The sequence below is a fragment of the Arvicola amphibius genome, chromosome 15, assembly GCF_903992535.2.
Source record: "Arvicola amphibius chromosome 15, mArvAmp1.2, whole genome shotgun sequence".
Taxonomy (NCBI): domain Eukaryota; kingdom Metazoa; phylum Chordata; class Mammalia; order Rodentia; family Cricetidae; genus Arvicola; species Arvicola amphibius.
The window spans coordinates 51,280,883-51,297,426 of NC_052061.1; positions in this window are offsets into that span (position 1 = coordinate 51,280,883).

A 16,544-nucleotide genomic window follows, 5' to 3' on the forward strand; every position below is an offset into this window, starting at 1 on the left:
CTGGCAGTGGTGTTCCTGGTATAAGCCTCCTCCGTTATACCTTCTCCTGATCAGGATCTTTGGGGTCTAGTCCATCAAGAAGCCAAATGCCCTCCCACTGGAGCACAAACCTCTATTCTTCCCCGATTGCTTTCCAGAGATTTATTTCTGGCCCTTACTTGGCGGTTGATTCATTAAACTGAGGCTGGAGTGTAGCTCAGAAGGGTAGCAGGTCTTAGAGGAAAAATGTCCAGAAGCACAGGGGCCAGCCATCTCCCTCGGGACCATGCCAAGGGTGCTGGTCTAATCATCACCCAGGCTTCATGTCCAGTGTTCCCTCTGTAATTCCTGAGCAGACTCTGGAACCATCACCTAGCTTCTGGTGAATGTAATTGGGTGAGGGCTGGACACCTGATCAAGAGTGAGCCAATCAGACATTTCCCCTGAGAAACAGGGCAGGAGAAGAATCTTGTCCTGCAGACAACACCCATTTCTTAATATTCACCCTGCAGAGGCCTTTCGAAGGGCACGGTAGCACCGCCACTCTGAGTGCCCAGCTCCCAATGTGCCCACTGAATCCCTGCCCTTTTAGCCTTGATAGACAACAGGGAATGGGCCCAGTGCCCAGAAGGGGCGAGGTGCTGTCTTTGACACCTGTCCAACAAGACATGGCCTGAAGTGGGAACTGATCATTTTGGGCACCTGTCCTCATCCCACCTCCCCACCTGGACTCAAAGCTGTCCCCAGAAGACCATCTGGACCCTGAATTTCCGTGACCACTGAAACAGGAGAGGAATGGACATACGAGAAAAAGAAAGGCTCAGAGAGGAATAGCCAGCAACTTTGGAGAAGGTAGTTGGACTCAACTAACGTAAGGGGCAGTAAGGCCGCAGAGAGGGCACAGAGCCCTGAGGATATGGAGTGACCACTGCACCAGGCTGCTGGCACAGGATGGCTCTGTCACCTCGGGTCTGTAGAATGGCTGATGGCTCTGATGATATGAGGTCCAGCCCTGCGCCTGCTCTTTCCCAGACAGTCATTTCTGTACACTCTAACCCGGAGTGCTTCTACAGCTGGACTTCATGACTGCTTTCACCCTGGACATGGCAGCAGCGTGTGCTTGTTACCCCAGCACTGGCGAGGCAGAGAAGGGTAGATTCCTGGAGCCCACTGCCCAACCAGCCTAACCTAATGTAGTGGCATTTCAATTGCATTTTAATAAATAAAGCTTGCCTGGGGATCAGGAAAGAAAAACAGCCACACTGGTCAGCCTTACAGCCAGGCAGTGGTAACACACACCTTTAATCCCAGTAGCCACACTAGTTGCCAAAGAAACCAGGTGGTGCATGCCTTAAATCCCAGCCCTAGAGAGGATTATAAAATAGAGGGGGTCAGGGAGACAGCTCTCAGACCCAGTCTCATTCTGAGATTCCTGGAGGCAGGATCGCCATTTCAGACTGAGGTCGAGGTAAGGGCCAGTGGCTGGCTGCTTTGCTTTTCTGGTCTTCAGGTTGAACCCCAGTTTCTCTCTGTGAGTTTTTATTAATCCTGCCTCAACCTAACCAGTGAACTACAGGATAACGAGAGGCTCTGCCCCCCAAAAGAAAAGGACAATACACTGAAGAAGACAGCCAAGGTCGTCCTCTGGCTACCACAGGCATGCAGACACACCTCCACAGTCACCCATACAATATGAACATGGAACATGCACGCACACAAGGCAAAAACAAAGTCTGAGCACATCACAGCCGCAGGGCTGCATACACCAAAATACAGAAGGCAAAGTGGAATTCAGGCATGCTTTATCTTCAAGGTTCAAAGGGTACAAGGAATGCAGACGGCATGATGGTGAGGAACAGCACAGCTGAGTTCAGCCCTCCGTGGGTGAAGCCTTTCCTAGAGAGAGAAAACATAGGCCGAGCGAGACCTAGACAGAAAGCACAGCCTAGGCAAGCATTGCGTCAAGCAGTGACAGCGTGAACACGCCGCAGAAAGCACGGGTCCAGCTGCCCCACAGCTCCCTGGGATTTCTAAGCTGCTTTCCCCGTTCAAATTTTGAGCCAAGTGCTATTTTTTTTTTTTTTTTTTTTTTTTTTTTTTTTTTTGCTGCCGGTAACATGAAACAGGAATGATGAATTGTTCGGTGCCAGGAACACAAAATAAAGAAGGACAATGGAGGTGAAAATAGCCCTGCTGTGATTTATGGGACAACCTAGCGTCCTGTCTCCTTCCCACGCTCTCCCAACCTTTAGACTCTCCCCAAACACTCCTTCCACTTAGTTCGCTTTACTTTCCAAAGTTTGTTTTAGAATAATTATCTTTCCCTCCCACAGCATAGCCCCCGGCGTGTGCTCCTGTCCACGCGTGTGTGCAGGCCAGAGGCTGGCGTTAGGATGGCTTCTTCAGTTCTCTACATCATACTTTGAAGCACGGTCTCTCACTAAACTCGGAGCTTACCCATGGGCTATACTCGCTGGACAATGCACCCCTAGGATCTGCCTGTCTCCACCCTTCCCCCAGATTTTTATTTGGGTGCCGGGAAGCCGTACTTAGATCCTCAGGCTTCACTAGCTGAACCATCTCCCCAGCCCCACGGGACGCTCTTAGCAAGCCCACAAGGACCCATACAACCAACTGTCTGTACCATTCTTGTTACTGCACTTGTTCTTGTTCTTATTATCAAAACTAATTAAACAGGGTCGATTTTTCAACCACTCATTGTTTTTAAAGACTATTTGCTGGAAATGATTTCTCCCAGCAGAACCACTCGGTATCCACTGTCTGGAGGGTCTGATAACCTGGTGGTAGACACAAGGAAAAACACGTGGCTTGCTAGCCCAGCGGTGAGACCCAGGCAGTGCGCTGACAAGAGGTGGTGTGTTCTCTGTGGGGAGGAAAGGCAGGAAGGACGATGGAGCAACTGCTTCTACAGACTTATGAGTCCCCAGGCTGAGAGCAGAGGAAAGGGCCTCGCTGTGGGCAGAGGCACAGCCGTGAGATGGGACAGGATGGAGGAACACTGAGGATGCCACGCAGGCTCACGGGCATGCACGGGTGATTGGAGCTGGTGGGCTAAGCCAAGGCCAGGTGAGAGGAGGGGGCAGGCATGAAAACTCCAACCCACACCAGACAGGCAACTGACAAAGTAAGGGTTCTACCAATGGCCAGCTTAGGGAACCACTGACTTTACCAGGGCCACTGACAGGAGCCTGGGTGACTCGGAGGTAGCTGCCTCATGGGAAGGCCCACCCCAGTCCAAGTAAGCACTTCCTGTGGCTTCTGCATGGTCACTGAACGTGAAAGAACAGCACTGGCTGAGGATAAAGGTGGGGAAATGAATTTAGAGGCCTAGGATGAAGCAAAGACCCAAGCAGAGGCCAAAACAGTGTGTGGTTGGGACAATATTAGGACCCAGAGGGACCCACTTACATATCGGGCCATAAACTTAACTGGATACCATTTGTCCAGTTGCTCAGGTAGCCACAGACTATATCTGGTTTCAGCTGGTTTTCACCAAGGGTTTTGCACTGGAAGACAGGATGGCTGAGGGCCTGTGCTGGCGTGTGGGGTATAAGCATGGTCAAAGAAAAGGGCTGTAAGCTGGGCGGAGGACGGTGTGAAGAGGAAGGCTGTGATGTTTAGTCTTAACTCTCAGCTTGGTCGGATCCAGAATCAACCAAGAGGCACTCCCCTGAGCAGGCCTGTGAGGGTGCTTTCAGGAAGGACTAGTTCGGCCGTCCTCACGTGGTGAGGAGACACTTGTGTGTGGAAGAGACAGCAAGGGCAGGGAGGACCGTGGCTCTTCTTTTAAACTTCGGTTCAGGGACGACCAGAGTGCCTCCAGTTCCCCACAGGCTGAACACACAGGGAGGCAAAGGCCGAGGGGACCATGCTTGGCTAGGTCTGGGAGCAGCCAGAAGGTTTCTGGGTTCCCGCCAGGGTGCTTCAATCACCACGTATCTCAACAGGAAAGAAGCAAGACATGCTGCTACAGGCCCAGGAACTGGGGCACCCTGCCTGACACCCACAGATGCTGCTAGCCACGCTGCTCAGGTCTCATGGGCACTGTCTGCCCAATGAACAGCAACGAATTAAAAACAAAAGATGAATGCTGTTGGCTCGGTGTATTATGTACTCCACTTCCATGCAAAGCCAGCAGGTAGTAAATCAGCCCCAAACCATATTTAATGGCACCTAGTAAAAGCCAATTTACTCACCTGCCAACCGTGAAGAAGCCAATTGCTTTGTCAGAGGTGGGAGCCCCATTCAGTGCAGACTGCGGGGGCTGCTCCAGACGTAAGGATACATTTTCCTGATTTAGATCAGGATGATATATATATATATATATATATATATATATATATATATATATAAAATGAGCCAAAATAAAAAAAAATTAATAACCCCGCCCAGAAGCAACATGCCCGTGGTTAACAGCAGCAGGCGCTGTTCTTTGTCATCTGAGATGCAGTCGCCCTGGGAGCTGGAAGCCTTCTGGAAGTTTTAACCAGAGTCCTCACAGGGCAGGGAGAGGAGGTGGATAAAGACAGACTCCTAAGAAAACTACAGCCGTCCTTCCTGGCTGTTTAAACAAGTTCTCCGTGTCAGTCTCAGGAAGTTGGGAGCTTTCCGGGTAACATCTTACTGTGTGGTGCTTGTACCGCTGCGTTTCCAGAGAAACCTTCTGCCTTGTGACTTCTGTGCTGATCTGAAAAAAAAATAATGCGAATTTTCTCATCTCACTCACTGATTTTGGTCCTCTGAGGTCTTTCTAGCGTTTTCTTCAACTTCTCCCTCTATTGTCAACAAGTTACTGTTCCTAAGAAAATTCCCCATTTCTGGCTGTCTCCCAGAGGCAGAGTTCTTTGAAACCTGAAGTCCGATCCAGGAAGCTGGCTGTAGGGAGGCAGCAAAGCTTGCTGCTTGCTGCTAACAGAACTGCGTTCTAGCTGGCTCTGGTTTCCTTCTGTAGCTGTGACCAAGGCCTTGGGTCAAAGCCACTGAGGAAGGAAGGGGTTTGTTTGCCTTCTATTTCTGCGTCCCAGCCCATCATCCATGAGAGTCAGAACAGAAACTCTGAGCAGGAACTGCGAAAGGACATTACTTAGCGGCTTTCCTCAGAGGCTCCTGCTTTCTGACACAGCCCTGAACCATATCTCTAGGGAATGGTGCCGCCCACAGTGGGCTGGATCTGCCGACATCAATGAACAATCAAGAAAACCTTCTAACAGCCGTGCCCACAAGGCAATCTGAGTTGAGCAATCCCTCATCAGAGACTCCCCTTCCCAGGTGGCTCTAAGCTAGGTCAAGCTGATAATTAAAGCTAATGAAAAAAGTCTTTCCCATACTGCCCTTTGATCTGCGCGCATCAGTTGTTCCAGGGGAGATGGAATGCTTCCTACTTCTGATCTGAGCAGTGCAGCTGGAATAACTTAAAGGTCTTGTACCTCAGACTGGGAAGACGGCTGAGACAGTAAGTGCTTGCCACACACGCACACACACAAGGACCTAAGTTCCATCAGAACCTGCATAAAAGCTGGGTGTGGTTTTGCACACTAGTAGTGTTAGCGCTGGAAAAGCGAAGACGCGCGGATCTCTGGGCCGGCTGACTAGCCGTTATTGCAAGAGGTCCTCCAAGAGTTACAAGCTCTCTTTATTATGGGGAGACAAAGGAAACGGGATTCAAAAGGAACACAGAACACCATGAAGGTAGAAACCGCAGTGTCCTACCGTTCTGCCTGGGGAAGATGTGAACAAGTTTGCTTTTGCTCCGACCTCCCAAGAGAGTGAGCATGTTTCTTCTCTCCACTTGAAAGGGCTGGAACCCCAAAATATATTGACTGAATGAGTTCCCACAATAAGTCATTCTAGTTTAATTGACAAACTCCAAATGAACAAGAGATCCTGTCTTAAATATCAAAAACAAAAACAAAAAAAAATCTAAAAAAAACCACAATAAAAATATAATTGATATCCTCTCTTGCTTCTCCATGTATGTGCACACACATGTATGTGCACCTACATACATCTATAAAACACACACACACACACACACACACACATGCACACACCACTCTGCATCTTCAAGACTATGACCTTGAAAGTCTGCCCAGGAAAGAATCTAAAACCTAAGACATAGTGAGCAAGGAACTTGGGCATAGCCTTCAGTTTCAAGGGTAGAGGAGTATGGCTGGGTACATACTACCTGCAGCCTACCGATTTATGTCAAAGCTGAACCCAAGCTTACGCCTGCAGATAGCAACAGCTCATGATCAATTTGTTGATTAGAGCTCCACGTATTTGTCTATTGTATGTGAGGCTCGCTTTCTCAGCTGACCTAAGACCCTTTAGAAGTTGTTCACAGGTATAAACAAGAGGGTGCGGGGTGTGCGGGCCTTGCTGTTTATAGTTAAAAAGTCGTAGTTCATTCCGTATTTTGACAGACACAGTTCTCCACTGCAAATAGTTGAGCACAGTATTTCTTAAACCAGTCTGGGATGATACATTCTCAGGGGTCTTTAAAAATGTTTATTACATTAGCCAGGTGGTGGTGGCGCACGCCTTTAATCCCAGCACTCAGGAGGCAGAGGCAGGCGGATCTCTGCCAGTTGGAAGCTATCATGGTTTACGGAGCGAGTTCTAGGACAAACTCCAAAGCAATACAAAGAAACCCTGTCTTGAAAAACAAAAAGCAAACAAAAAAGTTTGTCCTGTTAGCTAGTTAATTAATTAATTTGTGTGTGTGCGCGCGTATACACGATATGTACTATAGTGTATGTGTAGAAGCCAGTGGACAACGTGTGGAAGCCAGTTCCCTTTCTCCACCATGTGGGTCCCAGGTCAAACTCAAGTCATCGGGCTTGACAGCCAGCAATATCTCAGCTCCTTTTCTTGGGGATGAGATTACATTTTTTGAAAGAGATGTATTTGTTCTTATATGTATGAATGTTTTGCCTGTGTGCATGTGGTGTGTATACACCACATGCATGCAGTGCCCAGCAAGGCTACAACAGGGCATTGGATGTTCTGGAACTGGAGTTGCAGTGAGTTGTCCTCTGTGTGGTGCTGGGACCTGAACCCGGGTCTCTGCAAGAACAGCAAGTGTTCTTCACCGCTGAGCCCTCTCTCCAGCACCCAAGACCTGGTGGCTCTTGACCGCCTCACCGTCCTGCTCTTCCAAGGGGCGTATCTTCGTTTCCAACACAGCACTGCTCAAACTGGTCTGCACTGAAATCAGGACACACACACATACACGCACACACATACACACGCACGGGGTGTATATTCAAGAATTTTAGAAGGTTACTGGTTACTTTCCTCTAAATGCACCTTACACCCCTTAAATTTGCACAAACACGGATGCTGGAGCATCCCAAGTTAGTGTTCAAAGTCAGACAGGGTTCCTGTGGTCTGGTGATGTGAGGGAGATTTTTTTACCTCCCTCTGTTGCCATAACGCACGTGTCCTTGGGGCACAGGGACGCGCCTGTCTTCCCCCCTGTAGTGCTTAGATTAGAGGCATTCACCACCACACCTGCCTTCTTATCTGGCTGCTGAGTAGGGCACTCAGGAACTTCCATGGCCAGCACTTTACCGACTGAGCCATCCCGCCAGCCCTTAACTCTGGTTTATTTTGTTCAGCAAAAACCATTCTACCATGTGATCTTGGGATTCCTCCCAACCTCTTAGTCTCTGTGTTTCACCTTAAACTGTAGTAAGCAAACACTGCCATAGTTATGGTCATATGAAGAACCCAGTACTTAGGTGAACTTGATCTGCCGTGCTTGTCTCCAGGGGGGAGTAACTAAGATCCTGTGTCGGCTCATTAGGCCAGGCCCTGCAATAGCGTGTTTGCCTCGAGCCCCATTTTAATTGAGAAACAAGAACTAAATTAGGCTTTCCAGAAGTTGGGTCGGTACCAGATCATCATATTTGGCCGTGGAATGTTTAGTCCTCTTGCGGACACCTGCTTCATGTAATTTGCCGTCTTGTGGGATTCTTTAATGGCCCCTTTCTAAGAGATGAGTAATGCCCCAGCATATTGCTTCAGGAAAAAAAATAAGTCACAGCTGGGTGAGATGCTTAGCAACTTTTTCTGCAATGAAGAGATTTGCCAAACTCAGCAATCCGAAGCAGTAGAAATCCATCATTATGTTCGCAAGGCGCCTGGGTACCAACTAGCCCGAGGAATCTCCTTCCACAGGTAAGGGAATAACTGTCATTAAAGATCTGGGAAGAGCCTGCTGAGAGTTTGCCAAGCCCTCCACACTGGGCACTCTCAGAACTCAGGGCAAGCTCTTGCATAGGGTACAGATGTGTGTGTGTGTGTGTGTGTGTGTGTTGGCTTAGTCCATTAAGTGTCTGCTGCAAAAGCATGGGAACCTGCTAATAAAAACCTGAGTATGGTGTGTACCCGAGTATGGCGTGTACCTGAGCATGGCGTGTACCCGAGCATGGTGTGTATCTGAGCATGGTGTGTATCTGAGCATGGAGTGTACCCGAGCATGGTGTGTACCCGAGTATGGTGTGTACCTGTAATCCCAGCATCAGGGAGGCAGAGCCCAGCCAACCTAGCCAAATCAGCAGGCTCTAGGTTCAGTTAGAGACTCTGTCTCCAAAAGTAAGGTGAGGGCTAGAGAGATAGCTTCCTGTCAAAGCAGCACTTGCCGCTCTTCCAGATGACCTGATTCAGTCCCCCAGCATCCACGCTGTAACTACAGCTCCAGGGCATCTAAGACCCTTCCCTGGCCTCTGAGAGTGTTTGTACGTATATGAAATATAAGCACACACATACACACACCCACGCCTGCATATAAATAAATGAAATAAATCTTTAAAACTTGAGGTAGAAGCCAGGTGGTGGTGGTGCAAGCCTTTAATCCCAGCACTCAGGAGGCAGAGGTAGGTGGATCTCTGTGAGTTTGAGGTCAGTGTGATCTACAAGAGCTAGTTCCAGGGCAGTGTCCAAAGCTACAGAGAAACCCTGTCTTGGAAAAAAAATTCAAGGTGATTAAAAAAAAAAACCTTAAGTGACTGACAGAAAGATACCTGGTACTGAGCTCTACCCCCTGCCCTGCTCTGCCCCAGAGTCTAAGTTTGATACAGTGTTCTAACAATGAAAAGCTGGAGGTCCCCCAAGAGCCTGTTGCTGGGGGAGTCACATGAGCCATAGGTTTCCACCGTGAAATAGTTCATGGTTGATAAACTAATAAACGCTGGACTGGGTGTGGTGGTGCATGCCTTTAATCCTGGTGACAGAGTGGATTTCTGAGTTCAAGACTAGCCTGGTCTACATAGTGAGTTCCAGGACAGCCAGAACTATAAAACCCATCTCAAACAAATTGGGGGGGGGGGGTCATGCATGTGTATTTTTGTACTCGTATATGTTTGTGCATGAACGGGAAACCAGAGGAGAACTTCGGATGCTGTCCCCAGGCTTTGATTTTTTTTTTCTTGGATGGAGAGAGACAGGGTCTTTCATTGGCTTGGAGTTTGCCAAGCAGGCTAAGTCAACGGGCCAGTGAGCCCTGGGGATCTGTGCCGCCTCTGGCTGGGGCTGACTGGAAGAAGGAAGACAGCTAGCTGCCATTTTAGCCCTCTGTGACAGTGAGCTTCAGCTGCCAAGCTGACACATCCTAGAATCACCGGGAAGAGAGTCTTAATCAAGGAGCTTTTTTAGATCAGACTGGCCTGTGAGTGCATCTGTGGGTACTTACATTGATTATTAATTGGCGCAGGAAGACCCAGACCGCTATGGGTGGCACCATTCCTAAGCAAGAGGACCTGAACTGTATAAGAGTGGAGAAAGCAGACTGAGCACAGATAAACAGGCAAACGAGAGACCATGCACGTGTTAATCTCTCTGCACTTGACTGACAATGTGTTGTCATAGTTGTTTCAAGCTTCTGTCATTGATAATGGACAAAAATTTGAAATTGTAACTCCACATTGGGCGCCATTTTGACAGAGGCTGCTTGTTCATTCCTAGCTGCCCTGACCCAAAATAATCACACAGAAACTATATTAGTTATAACACTGGTTGGTGTATTAGCTCAGGGTTCTTATTAACTAACTCTTAAATTAATCCATTCCTATTATTTTGTATTTTACTATGAGGCGCGTGACTTACCGGTGAGGTCCCAGGGCATCTGTCTCTTTTAGCAGCTGCATGCCATCTTCTTGACTCCACCTATTCTCTCTCTCCATCTCTGTTCAGATTTCCTACCTGGTTTAACTCCGTTAAGCCATTGGCTGAAAGCAGCTTCTTTGTTAACCAATGGCAATAAAACATATTCACAGCATACAGAGGGGAATCCGACATCACCCCCTTTCTTCATTAAACTGCTTTAGGCGAGGATATTTTTACCATAGCAACAGAAATGAAACTAGGACAGCTTTTTTTTCCTACCACCCTGCTGTCCTGTCAAGCACTCAGCTAGTCTTCAGGTGGGAGGGAACCCCACCAGGGAACCAAGGCCCCACCAGGGTCTCCTGCCTGTTAACCTGCCTCACATGTACTGGGCCTGCTTGATCTCTGAGACCCAGGCTATGATGCCAAACCTGCTGTTCAGAAGAAAGCTGGCTGCCTCAGGCTTCTCTGCTGGGCTCCAGGTCACAAGGATAAAGCCCAGCCCTTTCAGGTACACTCCCTGGTCCCTCTGCTCCCTGAAGACAGCAAACCTGGCAGTGCATCACTGTCCTCGTTAGGGCTTCTTGTGCTATGGAGAGACATCATGACCACGGCAACTCTTATAAAGGAAAATATTTAATTGGGTCTGGCTCACAGTTTCAGAGGCTTAGTTCGTTGCCATCATGATGGGAAGCATGGTAGCACGCAGGTAGATATGGTGCTTGAGAGGTGGCCGAGAGTCCTACATCTGGATCTGCAGGCAGCAGGAAGAGAGAGTGAATCACTAGGCCTGGCTTGAGCTTCTGAAATCTCAAAGCCCACCCTCCAATTACACACTTACCTACTCTAACAAGGCCGCACCTCCTAATAGTGCCACTCCTATAGGCCCATGGGGGTCATTTTTTATCCCAAACACCACATTATGTACACCCAGCCAGGGCCTGACAGGGAGAGTTCCAGCATCTCTCCATTACTAGTCTCTCAAGCATTTTCCAGGACTCCAAACCTTACCCAGGAATCAGGGTCCAGAACAAATAGCAACCGGTCCTGTTTGCATATGTGGGCAGCAGCTGATAAGGAAGAAGGAGCCAGCATCTCAGCGCACAGAATGAATGGGAAGATGTCCTCAGCCTGTTGTCAAAGCACTTTAAAGAACTGGAGACTCTAGTTGCTAAGCTGCTGGTCACAGGGGACATTGCCCACTCTTCTGCACCTCCTCCCCTTTCCAAGAGCCATTCTCACGACCCATCAGGACTCTGTGACCTTGACAACCAGCAGGTCATCCCACCAGCCTGGGAATGTGGCAAGAGGTGGGGCTGGGGGCAGATAGTGGGTGTAATGTGTGGCAGTGTGGGGGCAGCTTGGCTGTCTGGACAGGGGCAGTTCTTCTAATGAGTTCTCCCATTAGCCATTTGGCTCTGATGCCCAGGCTGGTCATGCATGTGGGAAGGCCCTGGGAACAAGGTTTGCCCCTGGGTTGGACTGGGAGCAGGAAGCTTTGGTTGGTTGTTATGGCATTCCTGCCTTTGAGAGCTTGTTTCTCCTCTTAGATTTGACCCTGCTTATTTGTTCAGGGACCAGAAGGTGCTCTTGTCTCCAGGAAGATGAGCAAGACCTTGAAGGGGGCTGCTGCAGAGGGGAGTGTCACTTGGATTTGGTCTTTAATGAGTTGGGGATTTTAAACAGTAAGGACAGGGGAAGAGTTGGCATGAGATCTCACTCTGTGGCTCAGGTTGACTTAGAATTAACTATGAAGTCAAATCTGGTCTCCACCTTGTAGCAATCCTCTGCCTCAACCTTTTGAGTTCTGGGATTACTGATGACCACCATGTACTTCTTGAGAAACCTTAAATGTGTGAAGTCTTTTAAATATACACACAGGCATACAAGTGTACATACACGGGTAAACACCATACATATCATACATATATGTGCATACAAATGGACACACATGCATTTGCTTACATATGCATTTATACACACATACACATATGTGCATGCATATGCATATACATATAGAGACACACATACACATATATACATATATAATACAATAATGCCCACATAAGCACACAGACATGCAAACACAGTTACACACACATGCACACCCACACATGACCACACGGACCCACATACAAAGGCACAGGCATACCCTTACAGGGACACATGCAAAGGCACACATGTGCACACAGACCCACATGTGCCCGCACATGCAGACATGCCAACATAGGGACATGCATGCAGAGACACACAGATACAAATGTGTGTACACAACAGGCACACACTCAGGCGTGCATATATTGGTTGTGATCTCAAGGACTGCTCCACTAGGCTCAGCTGGGGGCCACTCTCCACTCTCTGTCCTTCTGACTCTGAGGACAAGGCTTGAGTCGCAGCGGGAGCACCAGCTAGTGTGTCGCATCGTTTGCCCGGTGCCATGGAGATGAGAGGCCTAGCGAGCAGCGAGATGCTGTTGCATTATTGATGGCATCATTGACGACTCAGCTCTCCTCCGGCTGTGACACTTGTCATCTTGAGTGGGCAGCGGAAAAGGCTTTCAGCAAAGAGAGCTGAGCTAATGTAGCCTCAAGTGACCTGGCTAGGATGCACATCCCTGGGCCTGGATGGGATGCTGGCTGCCCGACTTCTTTTTTTTTTTCCCTAAGCACCCAGGATCTGGCAAGTGTCTGCTGCCTCATGGTGTACTAAGGAAAAGGCAAATATTGAATAGGTCATGGGAAGAAACCTAAAGCCTGCAGGAGGGACTGTTACTTGAAAATGTGACCAGCTAGGTGAGAAGATCACATGTGTTGGGCAGCTTCCTGCCACTCTAAGCACCTGAGATAATTGACTTATGGAGAGATGACTTGCTTTGTCTCAGTTTGGATGGTTCCAGTCTATGGCTGGGAGACCCAGTGTCGTCAGCCTCTTAGGCAGTAGCAATCAAGGCAGGAGCTGTGGCCATCGTGGAAGAAGACAAAGGAAGAGGAAGGGGCTGGGTTCCTACAGGGCACATCCCCAAAAACCTACACACCTGCTGCACAGCTCTCCCTCCCAACGGCTCCACCTCATTCCAGCAGCAACACAGGGGGTGGGGGGGGGAACACAGACAGACAACCCTTTCACAAGCAGTTCTTTGGTGGCCGCTCTGTGTATTCACATGGCACTCCAGGTCTCCAAGTGCTGTGCACGTTTGCCGAACCACTAGCGAGTGCTTGGTGGCTCTGCTGACTGGGACACTGCAGAACAACAGTCAGCACAGGAATACCTGATCTGTGGGGTTGTCTGGTAATTCCATCCGAAAGGTGTTATTTCTGCATGTGCTCCAAGTACACCCTCAGTTCTCATAGTCACATCCATCAGGAGTTACCATTAGCAACTTTCCTTATACACAGGGAAACTGAGGCACTGAAAGGCTAAGCATCTTGCCCAGTATCGCATAACACTTGAAGATCGGCATCCTGATCGAGTACAGTGCCTGGCAGGGGGTCTCATCCGAAGAAACCCTCTGCTCATTGTGGTTGTGGTGGAAGGAGGGTTTGGACCATTTTCTGGAGTCCCAGTGTCCTTCTGGCTTTGCTGTTAAAATAGGGGTACCAGCACATTGGTCATGAGTCCGTCTCTTGTTCTGACTCCTCCTTTCCTCCCTGCCTCCCTCCCTGCCTCCCTCCTTCCCTCCCTCCCTTCCTCCGTCACTCCTTCACTTCCTCCCTCCCTCCCTCTCTCCCTTTCTCTTCCTCTCTCCCTCTCTCTTCCCAGAGATGATGAAGAAGTCAGTCCACCCTGTGAAGTTTGTGGGCCATTTTGAAGCAGGCAGAGAGTTCTTCTCTTAGAGATAGAGCAAGTCATAGGAAGGAGTCAGGGTCTGGGAACCTGATGACTTCCCAAAGGAAGTCAGTTCTGAGGCTTGCTGATCTGTCCTGATCCGTCTTGTCAGCAGTGCCCCGGTTCTGATCTGTTTAAACTTGGCACCTACTCACTATGAATGAGAGCAGATGCTATGACCCAGAAGAGAATTTCCATCCCTGAAGTGATGTGTTTCGGCCAATGGCTTAGCAGAGTAAAGTCAGGCAGGATCAAAACAGAGGAGAGAGAGAGAGAGAGAGAGAGAGAGAGAGAGAGAGAGAGAGAGAGAGAGAGAGAGAGAGGAGGAGGAGGGAGGGAGGGAGGGAGGGAGAGAGAGAGAGAGAGAGAGAGAGAGAGAGAGAGAGAGAGAGAGAGAAGGCAGAGTCAGACAGAGAGACACCATGTTGCTGCCAAAGGAGAACCCAATCTGAGTGGCCAGGAAACAAAAGAGCAGTCTCCGCCTACACTGAAGTGGGATGCTAATGCACACAGGGACCATCAAGGTGAAGGACAGTTGGGGAAGGGGCATAGGTAGATAAGGAAAGTGAGAGTGGCTCTCTATGGTGGCTTCCTGGCCCCAGAAGACACTATGAGAAGACATGGCAGGTACAGAGACAGGTATCTAAAAAGGGAGGGCCCAGCGGCCCTATAGAACACCTAAGACAGTGTTCCATTTAACCTTAGGCTTCCTCCTATCCCAAAGGGATAAAACTGTTATTTCCTCTTTCTCTGGGGCTTGTCTGCACTAAGGAACAAACTCAGTGACCCCATAGATGACCGCCAGCATCTGTTACCATACCAGCTCTAGTCAGCAGCAGGCTGGAGGTGAAGTGGCCATTGCTTTCTCCAGGGTGAGCCGGGAGTACAGCTGGGTCCCCATCCAGCCCTGGCTTCTGAAGAGCAGAGGGAGGACTGAGCCACTTAGCCTGCCATCCTTCCACCTGACCCTGTCCAAGTCAGGGCAGAGGCCATAGGTCCCACCTGCCCTGGAGTGCTGGGCCATGCGCCTTTTGTTTATGAAATGTCCCCCAGGCTCAAGTGTTTGAACACTTGGTCTCCGACTAGCATTCTGTATTTGGAAGACTGAAGAACTTGGGGGGAAATGAAGCCTTGGGGTTTGACGGCCCAGCCTTACTTCCTGTCCACTATGCTTTTGACCCCAGATTCAATGTGACCAACTGCCTCCTGCTTCCCCGTTTCCACGCCCTCCACGATGGAGCAGATCCTACTTGGTTTGAAAAATAAGCCTTGCTTCCTTAAGTTGTTTCCTGTAAAGAATTTGGTCATGGTGACAGGAAAGTAACTCATGCCAGATCAAGTGCCCAGTCTGACCCCAAGGGTGCCAGTGTCTGCCGAGGCCACTCACCATGCCCAGCAAAAGGACTCGTGGTCATCTGCTCTGCCATATGCCTACACGGCACTGTACAAACATGGGCCTTGCTGGTTTCACAAGGGAAACATCAATGCACAGCCCCTGCATTCTAAGTCACAAAATCCAAGTGTGTTTACGTAGTTAATACTGAGTTCTGTTCCCGGGAACCCTGGCTCCCAGGCGGCTCTTCTTCCTGGCAGGGGTCTGGTCTCTTCTGCTCCTCAGCCATGGGTGGGAAGTAGGAGCCAGGGGAACCAGAAATGTGACAGGCTGGAGCCAGTTCTGCACGGCCTTTCTCCTGACCCTGTGTGCTCCCTGACAGACACAGCCTGGTTCCCCCACAGCTAAGGTATCTCTCCTGTGCTGCTATCTCCTGAGAGACCCATTGTATGGTGTGACCAGGTCCTGGCAGTGTCCACACCATAGGAAGGATTCATCCCTGGGTGAAATAGAATCAGAGGTGGGCTGAGGGGGAGGGGAAGTGGGAATTAGGATCTGGGGTTCTGGACCCATTTCACTGAGATCAAAGGTATAGAACCCAACTTTCCATCCCGTGAACCACTTGCTCTTCCTGCCCCCACGGTTCTTTCCACTGAGTCCCAGAGCCTTCCACGGTTGCCCGTGTCTCCTCATTTGAAGTGCATCTCCCTTCTTTAGGGCTTTCACATCTCCAGCTCCCTGCAGCCCTGCAGCTTCAATCTCCTCCCTGCTGTTTCCATGTGTGATCTCGGTCCAAAGCTTCCCATCCTACCAGCCGCTGTGATTGCAGAGTTAAATGTTAAACTTCAGGGCCCAGAGCAAACATGCCGGACTCATTCTTCCTCTTCCCCGCATTAATTACCAAGTTAATCACTCTCCGGAGAGAGCCTCCCTTCCCTGTTGATCTTCCTGTGGGCCCAGAGCTAAGCTTCCGAGAGCCCAGGCTTCTCTGAACGGATGGCAGTGGATCAAAGCTGGGCACCCAGGGGGTTCATCAGTGGTGGTTCTGGTTTCCACATTGTGGAAGGAGAGAGTGAATTCCTGAAAACTGTTCTCTGATCCCCACATATATGCTGTGACATGCACACACACACACACACACACACACACACACACACACACACACACACAAATTAATAGCTATATAATAAAAAATAAACCAAAGCAAGGAGCTGGAGAGATGGCTCGGTGGTTAAGAGCACTGGCTGTCCTTCCAGAAACCTTAAGTTTGATTCCAAGC